We start from the raw sequence: 11,328 nt of genomic DNA on the forward strand, positions 1-11,328 counted from the left end.
ATATTTAATTACATTATTAAGATAGAGGGCATTAACTGAGTTTCAGATCTTTTTAAGTTCAGTCGTTATATATGGGGGGGTGCATAGAGCAGACATCTGCAAGTATTGCCAAATAGTATTTTTGAACATGCCTGAAGTATTGAGACTGATCACTCTAATCCCACATTTTTTTTCCTTTTACATACAAATTAATCTCTGGTTGAGAAAGGTGGTTTTTGATACTTATGGATATAGTCATATTTATTCAAATTATGAAAAATAAGGTTATCAGCAAGAAAAAAACAACTTGTGCCCTGAATTGCAATTTTATTATACCTCTAAAGAGGGAAATTAAATATTTACATTGTCTCCGTGTGGAGATATTTTGTGGTAGGAAGAGATACTGTAATTTGTCTGGAGGACAAATGTTCCTGTATTGATCACATTCACTCAGGAAATGCCCAGAATCCAAGTTACAATAAAATTATTTCAGTCAAGATGGATTCAAAACCAAAATTATTTGAACCATCAGAGTGCTTAATATATCTAACATATATATAAATATATATATATTTATTCTAAGAATATGTATATATATACCTTATATATTTATATATAAATATATATTATATACAGCATGTTTTGGTAATAATAATAAAAAGAAGAAAAAGGAGACTGCTAGAAATGTGATGAAGGTAAAATCACCATTTCAGATATAAATGAAATCCAGCTATCTCCTAACATCTTGGTGATTATAAAGCTTTCATTTTGATTTGTTTTCCAAGCTTTCAAGAAAAGCATGCTCATATATTATACTTATCAAATGCCATCACCTGAATATTCACGATTAAGCTGCCTTTAAGAGACATGAAATGATAGAAATTCTGAGTGTTCTTTTTTTACTACTCTTTTGCATTCATTTGTAGATGTTGGTCAATAAAATCTTCACTCAATTATTAAGGTCAATTCAAATATGAAATGATGAAAAAGTTTATTTTCCTGCAGCTTTTAGAAAAAATGCTAGACCACTTTGAAAAAATTCACCCCAGAAATTGCATTGTCTATAAGACAAAGACTGGGTTAATTTAAGTCATTATTTTGAAATAGTAGGTAACAACTGAATAAGCAGTATTAGCAATGCTATATGGTGAGAAGAGTTCTATCAAGCCTTTGTACATACAAGGCATATACACATAATGCCTCCCAGGGAAAGAAAATAAGAATTTGCAAATATGTCTGCAAGACAAGTAGGAGTGGAAGACTGAAACATCATATCTGTAAACAACCTAACAGTTTTCTTTTCCTCAAATTCCCTTGTTTTCAACTATCCTTTAAAGTGCTTCAGCGTTTCTTTCAGTATTTTCTGCAATTTTAAGATTTTCTCCAACCTCACAGCATATAATCTCAAAAATAAATAATTAAATCAAAAACAGTATAAACTATTTTAGAGTTTTTTTCCTGCCCCAATTTTCTACTGTAGCTCAAGAAATACATTAAGAAAAGCTTTGAACAAGAGCTTTAAATCTGCATCATAGTGCCGTAAATGGAGTTCGATATAAAATTATTGCCTCTCTTAAGGTTTACAAAAAACATAGAGAAACTATCTAGATTATAAATTTAGCTTTGAAGAAACACTCTAAAAGAGTTTTAAAAAGTCAAAGAAATGGGGAAAGAATATGGGTTCCCTTTTCTTTCTTCAAAGAGACTTTGAACAATTTTGGAAGCTAAGAAAAATACTTGCATAAAGGGAAATTTCTGAAGACTTTGCCTTTCCAGTATGCTTCATGTTGTTGTCAGTAAAACAGAGATATAAGAGTAAAGAATTTCTTTCTCTACAGACAAAATGAACTTCCAGACTAGATCTTCAATTTGACCTTAACAAACAATACCCCTTCACCATGTGTGTCAAAGAAAGAGCTGTGAAATACTGCTTTAAGCTGTTATAGTTTGTCTGAACCATATTATCCTATCTTATGTATTTGCTTTTTATGTGAGTTTTGTCCAGGTTTGGTATCAATTATAATGTAATAAGGTAGAATGCTATAAAATTAACTAAACTCTGAGACCCACAGAGTTCAGTTCCACACAAGCACAGCAAGTGACTCACTATGGAAATTTCAGAAAATAACTTGACCGCCTGCGTTCTCTATTTTCTTATCCACAAAATGAGAATAATGGTACCTGCTCACGTGGATTTCACCGAGATTCCAAGAGGATCAACTCAGAAAACAGATTTCTTTGAAATGCGTAAAATATGAGAACCGCAATAAAATATATCAAAAAAATGATGAAGATAAGTGAATTTTATAGAATGAAGAAACCCACAAACAGAGATCTGTGTTATTTTGCTTTTATGATTAAACTTAGGAAAATTTATCATTGTCTCTTACAATTTAGTTAACAAATAGTGCGTGCACATAAAGATTTATTTCAAAAGAAGACCTTTAAATTTGTTTCAAATATGGACATTTTAACAATATTAAGTCTTTCAATCCGTGAACATGGACGTCTTTCCATTTATTTGTGTCTTTTCAAATTTCTTTCATCAGTGTATTGTAGTTTTCAGTGTATAAGTCTTTCATCTCCTTGGTTAAGTTTATTCCTAAGCATTTTATTCTTTTTGATGCTATTGTACATGAGATTATTTTCTCAATTTCCTTTTCAGGTGTTTCATTCAGTGTATAGAAATGCAACTGATGTATGTTGATTTTGTATCCTGCAACTTTGCAGCCTAAATGTCCATTGACAGACAAATGGATAAAGAAAATGTGGTATATACATACAATGTAATATTACTCAGCCTTAAAAAAAAAGAAGGAAATCCTACCATTTGCAACAACTTGGATGGACTTGGAAGACATGGTGCTAAGTGAGATAAGTCAGTCACAGAAGGACAAATAATTGCCCGATTCCACTTATGAGATATTCGAAATAGTCAGACTTATAGAAGCAGAAAATTAAATAGTGGTTGCCAGGGGCTGAGAGGAGGGGGAAATAGGGAGTTGTTCAATAGGTATAAAGTTAGAGTTATGAAAGGTGAATAAATTCTAGAGATCTGCTGTACAACATAACGCTGATAATTAACAGTACAGTACTATTGTGCACATAAAAATTGTTAAAAGAGTAGGTCTCATGTTAAGTGTTCTTACCACAATGAAAAAAAGAAAGAAAGAAGGAAAAGAAAAGGGACTGGAGGTGATGGATGTGTTTGTTACTTTGATTGTGATGATGGTACCATGGATGTATGCGTATGTTAAAACTCATCAAGTTGTATATATTAAATACGTGCAGTTTTTTGTGTATAATTATACCTCAATAAAGCTGGAAAATTTTTAAAAATAAAATCAGAGTATGCACACAGACACACAGACATAGACACACACACACACAAATAAATAGAATATACTACGGATCTATTTTAATAAACAAATAAATAAATAATCCACTGTTAAAAATTATTGATGTGACACTCTAAAACTCCTTCCAAATAATCTGAGAGTTGCAATGATTTAAAAAAGTAAGAAGAGTAAAGTAAATTAAAAAGAACGTTTTAAAAAAATTTGTAGGAAAAATTGTTTTGTAATTTATTCCTTTTCCTATGGAAGCAAATAAGTTGAAATAGGTAAATATGAGTGTATAGACATGATTACTTGAAAGAAGTGTTCTGTACAGCATTATTTAGGTATATTTGCTCTATTCATTTGTTAAAAATGTTAGTCTTTAAAACTAATTCCTTTTAAATTATTTTAACTTTCTAGGCTTATCTTCTGAGTAATTGACCTCATAGATAAGTACTTGATTGATTTAAAAAGGCAGGCACAATTACAGTGTTTCACAGGAGTCTAGAATTTATGCTAAAAAAAGGAAATAATTTTTCCACTTAAATAGAGAAACATTTTCATCCATTGGTTGATACTCCCAAAAGCAGTTTAAACATTTATATTGTAGAGATGGCATCATGGTAAATATGAAATGTGGGCTTTGGTTTTTTACATCATTTAATGGAGACATAACTGACATCACTGTTTTGTTGAGCTCAAAGCAGCTAGTTAACTACATTAGTAACAACATGATGACTTTTACTAAGTAAACATATCTCTGCTTTCCTACCAGAGCCCAGAGTGGTTTTTACATTACTGTGGGTACATTCATGATCGGCAACCTCTTGTAAGTCTAATTATGGAATTCTGGTCAGGAGGTATCAGTTAAGCAACCTTCATGCTGCAGATAAGCACTCAACTCGCTGAGCTGCTGCACATATCTCACTATTAATCCAAATGGTCCTTGTTTTCGATGTCAGAAACGTTGTCTGTTCCAGGAGGCGTTCCTCTTATATATTGAAAGGAAGGTATGTCCTGATGCTTCTATGAGTGCCCAGACTCAAAACGCCCATGGACTGAAGAGAAAAACATTGAACAATAAACTAGGAAGTAAAAGAACTCAAGTCTAGTTTGTACGAACCAATAGTGTCACATGGGGCAAGTCACTTCGCTATTCTGGCTTTCATTTTTTTCATATAAAAAAGAGATGTTGGGCTAATTGTTCTCTGATTTCTTCCTGCTCTATCATTCCATAACATGCATCTAAAATTAACAGAGAATTCTTTGAGGCGCAGCTGCCAAACAGTGGAAATTAGATTCCTCGCAGTCTTGTTCTGTGGAGTAAAATTGCACGATGTATTCACTCGAGTTTGCCTCTTTTTATTCTTTCTATGACCTCTTAAAAGAGAGTGTGCCTCTAGCATTGAGTGATTTTTCTGTTTTCCTCAAAGAACCAATAAACTTGAAATTGAAGTCAAGAAAAGGTAAAAATTGGAAATAATTGTGGTGAAATCATGCTAATAATTTTGAGTACTTAGGTATTTTTTCTTTTTTCACAAACTACTCTCTATTCATGATCCAATTAATCATCATAATATCCCCTTGAGAGAGTTAAGTAGCTAGTATTACTAGATGAATAAAGATGCCCATTTTTACTTTAAGAAGTACCTTCCCTAGCTTTATTTTTAACACTAATTATCTCTACATAGAGTATGATGAAGTATTCCAATAATACCACATACGTTCTTTTCATGTGCTCAAATATAGATTAATCTATCTTACAGGTTCATTTCATGAATTTGATGACATCTTATGGGTTCATTTCATGAATTTGATGACATTTCAAGAAAAGTAATTATGTACCTCAGGTTAGTAAATTCCAAGTTCTTCCTTATTATTCCAAGGAAGAATTTAATAACTAAGTTGAATTCACCAGCCTTCATGAACTTATCAGCTCTTCCATTAACTTACTGTCTTCTTGCTTAAGTTCTTTAACTTTTTTGTTCCTCCCTATAAAAGGCAGATAATTTAATTGCTCTGTCAATATTTAAATTTCTTAGATGCATTGTACAAATCAAAGTAATATTATTGTTATTACATCTCCTATCAATCTTTATCCTTTGAAGTGCACAATGCCATTGGAAACAATGAGCTAGCTGTTTCAAACCCCAATGTTCTAAAACTTTCTCAAGTTTGTACAAATGTATGTACAAAGTTAGGTTTGTACGTATGCACAATGTATGTACAAAGCATACATCTGACTAGGTCTCACTTTCTTATCTTATTTTTCGTTGAACAAGTGAATTATAGATAATGTAGAAATAAAACTAGGACCTTTCTTTAGAAGTATTTGGTATTTATAGAATTATAGAATTGGACATGATCCTAGTGATAGTGCACTCCTGTTCTCTCATTTTTCAATGTACTGAAGCTATATAGGTGAGTGATTTAAGAGAACTGTTTGGAGAGTCAGCCCTGATGGTCTAGTGGTTAAAGTTCCATGTGCTCTGCTTCGGCGGCGTGGGCCTGGTTCCTGGGCACAGAACCATGCCACTCATTTGTCAGTAGCCATGCTGTGCAGCAGCTCACATAGAAGAACTAGAAGGACTTACAACTGGAATATACAATTCTGTACTGGGGCTTTGGGGAGGAAAAAAAGGAGGGGAAGATTGGTAACAGATGTTAGCTCGGGGTGAATCTTTCCCAGAAAAAAAAAAAAACAGAGAGAGAAAGTGTTTGACAGCAAACACCTGAATTTGACTACTGACTACCACTAAACAGCTGTGTAGACTTGGCCAAAACCTAGACCTTATTTTTTTGCAGTTTTATACCTGGAGTATTAATTTCTAATTCATTGAACTGTTCACGGTAAGTAAGTCAATGTATCCAAAGCACTTGATATGCTGAGAATGAAAGAAGAAGGAACAGATGGTGAAAAAGAGATGAAATGACATGCTTCTTTGTCCAAAGAGTTACTGGGTGACTTCTTCCTTTTGGTCTATTAGAAAGAATTCTCTTTGATTCAGTTTTCTAATGCTCTCCTCTTCCTCCTCGCCTAGACTAGCCCGTGGATAAAGAATGCATAGGCATCGACCTATGGACATTTCTATTTTGCCTCCATATCTCTTAGCTTCTGTTGCAGCAGTTGCCACTGAGAAACAAAATGAACAAGTTTGGGGAGTGAGCCAATTTGGCAAAGATCACTCTTCTCTTCCTGTGTTACTTAATGCCCCTAGCAGAGTACGGCACTCACTTACCCATGTCTTCTTCATTACCGCCATATTGTGTTATAAATATCTCTATTAGCACTTGTCTCCCTAGATTCTAATTATCTATTGATGTGTCTCTCTCTTCACTAAACTGAGTTCCTTGAGGGCATAAGATATATTGTACTTTTTAAAAAATTTTCACCACAGCTCTGGCACGTGAAAGGTACTCAGTATGAATGAATGAGGTTATATTTCAGATTAATAATGGAAAATAAATTCAGAAAAAGAGCAAACGCAGAAAATCATATATATGATATGTATTGAATTAAAAATCAATCTATGTAGAATAGAGACTTTGACATATAAAATTTATGGTCACCATACTTGCTAAATTTGTGTGTGCTCTGTGTGCTTCTGCCTACGTGGGCCTTCCTTTAAAACTGATGGCCATACTTGATAAGAATTATATATTTGCATAATATATGAAGAATGAGCCACACTTTCTTTGAAATTGATTATTCTATGGACATTTTGGCTTAAAAAACTGCAACCTTCATCCAAATTACTATTCACAATATGCTATGTTTTATTGATCTCTAAATATGTACCAGGCACTGTAGAGGGATCTCTATATTTAAGCTTGAGTCCTCACAATTATAGTGAAGTAATTCTGGTATCCTTATTTTACGAATGAGTACGGTGGATCATGGAAGTGAAAATGATGATACTAAATTCGTAGATAATTGTACATATGTATTGGTGTTTCTCTCTTTCTGTAAGTGACTTTCAGATGACCTGCTAATGAATTTCATAATGGCCTGATTTTGATATGTTTTTGCTAATAACAGTGAGAAAAGAGCCAGCAATTGGACAATTACTAGAAAGATGAAAGGTTGTAAATAATGCACATACTGGAGAATTGACTCACTTGTATTATCTGTATGGCAATGGCAAAAGCACTCCAGACTCATCTATTCTATCCTAAATATCACTTTTCAATATCTAGGATAGACTCACACAGGGAAAGAGAGTGCGCGATTCACTGGGGAGAACTAGTTGTTAAGAGGCCACCGCTAGAAACTTACTGATGTATACAAATGCCTTATATCGGCATAATGCTTCTCGGTATTCTAAGCCCTTTCTCATAAATTAAAGAAATGAAAAGTGGCTCATAATATGTAGGCTAGCAGAGACAAGCAACAAAGCATCCAGATTCAGACACAAGACAGACCTGGATTCAAATTCTGGCTCTGCTTTTCTTTGCTGACTGTGAGCAAGTTACATCAGCTCTTTCCATGTCTGTAAAATGTGAAGAAAAGATCTTAACAATACCTTCCTTAAGAGATTTTATAAAAATAAACTACGTAATATATTATATGACCTGTAATAACCTTTTCAGGTAGGCAAAGCTGGTGTTTTAGGTCCACTAGAGATGAAAAAGAAATACGACCTTGAAGAAGTAAATGACATTCATTCAAAAATTTCTGGAGTATCTATATCAGGTAGTGCACTAGGCACTAGGGAAATAAGGAGAAAGAGATTCCAAACACAGCCTTCAGGTGTCTCCAATTATCAGTGGGCTCGTAAGTGGTACTTCCGAGACAGCTAATAGCAACACATCTTTTTCAACACTTACCATATGTCAGATGCTGTGTTACATACTTATGTGGATTTACTCATTTAATCTTCACAACAACCTTAAAAGCTAAGAATTGTTATTATCACCAGTTTTTAGATGAGAAAACCAAGGTTGTGAGAGTTTAAGTAACTTGCCTAAGATGGCATATTTAAAAAGTGGTTAGCTGTCCCAGACAGCCTTGTTCTGTCCCACCTCATTCTGTACCTGTACCACCCAGTCCACCTGCTCTGCTGTGAGATTTTCCGTTCTTACATAACTGCTTAGAGAAGGGGGATAATAACTTCTAATCAAGATGTCATAGGGAGATATCTGTGCATATTTCTTTGCTTCAAATACACAGAAATGACAGATTTTTAAAAATAAATAGATAATTAACCATATTCAAAAAGAAGAGAAAATCTCCATGTATCAGCAATCCCTTAGTGATAAGTTGGTATTCAAGTCATATGGTGGCACAGCAGTGGGAATCATATTTAATCACTTGAATATTCTTGCAGAAACTTGGGCCCCCTGGTACGACAGCAGAATCTGTGGCTGCATATAGCCAGGGGCAAGGGCCGTGCTCCTAATCAATGAGCTGTAGTTGAAATAGCACCAGTTACATGTCCAACCTTGCAAACCAGAAAGTTGCTGGCTGCCTGTGACCCAGCAATAAAGCAGAAGCACCTATGAAAGCAGATGGAGCTTCTCTGTGGGAGGTAGTATAAAGTTTTGCAGAAGACAAAAACGGATTCTGGATCTTGTCTCACCATGAGATATTATTGTGCAATTAACATCACCTATGTGAGCCTCAGTTTCCTCATTCGTACAATGTGCATAGACTCTACTTCACTTAATTTTTGTAAAGATTAAATCAAATAATATATGTAAATACTTATAAAATTGCCTGACTCATGCTAAATAACAAGTATTTACTAATACTAAGGCCAAATAATTTTTACTTTCTTTAACTGCTTTTGGTAGAAATATTTTAAAAGGTGTCACACACTCTTCAGACATTTTAAATGGAGGTCATTGAAAGTTCACTATAAAATTATTATAAATTAACACAAGTTTGGGTTGTTAAAGGATTTTGAAATCATCTAATCAAACTCCCAATTTGTAAAGATGTTAGAAGTGGAGATCCAGAGAGGTAAGTGACTTGCCAATGGTTCCCCTAACCTAGTGCGGGAATCTATTCCAATGCACTGATGGCATCAGGGCGTTAAGGCTGCCCTGCTTTACTTTTACAGTGGAGGGCTGTGTGCCCCCAAAGTACAATGAGCCCACAATTTTGAAGTTGATTTTTATATTCCTCTGTCTCACTGCTTTCTATCTGCTGTCATTTCTACCTCAGTCTATCTGATTCTGAAGCCCCCCATTTCTCCACATTTTACTCCTCTCATCCAGTTTGGGCTAAGAAACAAATTAACTACCAGTGTGAACTAGGTTTAAAATATAAGTGAGTAGCTTTGAGTGAGTGTGGAATGACTCTACCCTGAGTAAAATACTTGCCTTTTAATATGTGTATTTCAGCTACTCCACAGTTCTGAATGGGTGAGAGTTGAGGGGAATTCTGGGCTAAGCATCAGGTCAACAGTTTTCCAAATAATTAAAATCCCTAGAAAAGTGAACTACAGATAAAAGTGAGGCATTGGTACATTAACATTTGGATAGATATAAAAATTAGACATTGGGGGCCGGCCCCATGGCCTAATGGTTAAGTTCAGTGCGCTCCGCTTGGGCAGTTTGGTTCCCGGGCGTGGACGTATACCACTCATTGGTGGCCATGCTGTGGTGACCCACATATAAAATAGAGGAAGATTGGCACAGATGTTAGCTCAGGGCTAATCTTCCTCAAGCAAAAAGAGGAAGATTGGCAACAGATCTTAGCTCAGGGAGAATGTTCCTCAGCAAAAAAAGGAAAAAAAAATTAGACAATGAAAATGAATTAATAAACTCCTACCACCACCAACAAAAAATAATCCAAGAATAGTAACAAAATTATGAGATTTTAATGTGTTCAGTTATAAATAAGATGGAGAAGTTAAATAAAGGAGGTAGTCTGTCAATTCATTTAGTAGTCCTTGAGAAACAAACAAACTAGTTTTAGAACTGTAGGAAAGGTCTATTTGCATATTATCTTTCTGACTCTGTACATACGGCATCTAGTCTGGAAGAATTCCCATTCAAATAGACATTATATTATCATAGTGCGAATCTCCAGGTTTCCCCCTAATATTCACCCACATGCTCACTAGCACATGCAGTCAGAAAGATGAGTGTAACTCAGGTTCTGGGGAATTTAAGACAATAATCGCCATTGATTTTTCTGGGACAGACAGCATTAGACTGCCAAAATCGGGGGTTAAGGATATTATTAAACGATCACACATAATCAAATAGCCAAACTTTTTGGGAAGCTCTTTGAAAATGTACTCTTTTGGTTATTAGCACTGCACATCACTCAAACTTTTCAACAGTGATTTGTGGTTTTCTTTTGATTTTGGTCTGATAGCACACATTTTATTTTTTATTTGTTTATTTTTTTGTGAGGAAGACTGGCTCTGCCATTGCCAATCCTCCTCTTTTTTGGTAAGGAAGATTAGCCCTGAGCTAACATCTGTGCCCATCTTCCTCTATTTTGTATATGGGCCATCACCACAGCATGGCTTGATGAGCAGTGCATCAGTCTGGACACGGAATCCGAAATTGCAAAGCCTGGGCCACCAAAGCGGAGCCACTACGCCACCAGGCTGGCCTCCACTTTTTATTTTTATACCAGCTAATATTAATTAGAAACAAGTTTACGGTTGTACATTTCATAGACCTGGCATGGAATGTTGTTAACCTTAATTTTATCAATTGTTATGTCAATGCTTAGTACTAGCATATAGTAAGATGATATGATGATGATACCACCACTATTACTATAAACAATCACTTATTGTGATGCCTTATACATATGCCTGACACTGTTCTAAGCAATTTACTTATATAAACTCATTTGACGGTCACATATGGAAATGGGTTTTTACCAGCAAGTGCTTTCTGACAAATCTCCCTGCTCCCATATGTCTCCCCCACCAGATCTTTATGGCTCCAGAAATTCAACCATTAAGGAAGCATTTTAAAAAGCTTAAATTACACCAGAGTTGTTTAGTTCCTGCTCTGTGTTCATATTTAAGCTACTGTCTCTTAG

Source organism: Ceratotherium simum, chromosome 4, assembly GCF_057802395.1.
Source record: "Ceratotherium simum simum isolate JZ-2026a chromosome 4, ASM5780239v1, whole genome shotgun sequence".
In the NCBI taxonomy this organism is placed as follows: Eukaryota; Metazoa; Chordata; class Mammalia; order Perissodactyla; family Rhinocerotidae; genus Ceratotherium; species Ceratotherium simum.